The sequence below is a fragment of the Gossypium hirsutum genome, chromosome A01 (assembly GCF_007990345.1).
Source record: "Gossypium hirsutum isolate 1008001.06 chromosome A01, Gossypium_hirsutum_v2.1, whole genome shotgun sequence".
Taxonomy (NCBI): domain Eukaryota; kingdom Viridiplantae; phylum Streptophyta; class Magnoliopsida; order Malvales; family Malvaceae; genus Gossypium; species Gossypium hirsutum.
In genome coordinates this window covers 25,632,916-25,634,098 of record NC_053424.1, presented here as the reverse complement: position 1 = coordinate 25,634,098, position 1,183 = coordinate 25,632,916, and the positions used below count along the sequence as shown (strand labels likewise).

The 1,183-nt window shown below is 36.3% G+C and overlaps 1 non-coding gene across 1 annotated transcript; it reads left to right on the top strand.

Annotated features, from left to right (window-relative positions):
• Positions 1–231: 231 nt before the first annotated feature.
• LOC121206725 (small nucleolar RNA R71) lies at positions 232–337 on the top strand. Its single transcript, XR_005901897.1, has one exon. It is a non-coding gene; the product is annotated as a small nucleolar RNA R71 (small nucleolar RNA).
• The last annotated feature ends 846 nt before the right edge of the window (positions 338–1,183 follow it).

Below are 1,183 nucleotides of genomic sequence, written 5' to 3'. Positions count from 1 at the left end.
ACTTGGTTAGATAGCATAGTAACCGCGTCGAGGTTGAAAACACTGGCTGCTTTCATCGGCTTTGTTCTCATAAATTGCCACTGATAGTTATTCAGTGACATCTCCTTAATAAATTTGTAAGCCGCCTCAGGTGTTTTATTATTGATAGTTCCTCCAGCGGCTACATCAATCATCTACCGAGTCGAAGGATTGACACCATTGTAGAATGTTTGAACTTGCAACCATAGAGGTAATCCATGGTAAGGAAACCTTCGCAGTAGGTCCTTGTATCTCTCCCATGCATCGTAAAGAGTTTCTAAATCCATCTATAGAAATGAAGAGATATCATTACGTAATTTGGCCGTTTTAGCCGGCAGAAAATATTTTAATAAAAATTTTTCGGTCATTTGTTCCCAAGTAGTAATTGACCCTCGTGGTAACGAGTTCAACCACTATTTAGCTTTGTTCTTCAATGAAAAAGGAATAACCAAAGACGAATGGCATCGTTAGAAACGCCATTAATTTTAAATATATCACAGAATTCCAGGAAATTTGCCAAGTGAGTGTTTGGATCCTCATCCTGCAAACCATCAAACTAAACAAATTGCTGTATCATTTGAATAGTGTTAGGTTTTAGTTCAAAATTATTCACAATAATAGCAAGACTAACTATACTTGACTCAGTTCCTGTTAAAGTAGGTTTAGCATAATCATACATAGTACGAGGAGCAGGATTCTAATTTGCTAGTTCAGTGGGTATCGCAGGAGGTAGTTGATTGTTTTGGTTTTAAGCCATCTCCTCGGTTGGGGTTTGAATATCGTCCTCTTGCTCGTTCTCTGTGTATCTTAAGCTTTGCCTTATTTCTCTTTGGTTTCTGTGAACTGTGTGATAGATTTCTTCATCAAAAAGTAGTGGTCCTGACGGGTTTCTTCTAGTCATAAACTATAAGAACCTGCCAGGAAAAAGGGAAAAAGAAGAATTAGTAATAAAAATTAGAAATAAATTGAAATTGCAGTAAAAATAAACGGATAAGTAATAAAAATTGAGTGTTCATAAAATCTTAGTTCCTCGGCAACGGCGCCAAAAACTTGATCGTGATTTTCGTGTGATAAGTTTTATAACTTTATAATTAATCATTCTTGAAACTAACTATTACACGAGGTAGGCAAGCGTACCTATCGAACAGTAGTATAGCTTTAGCAA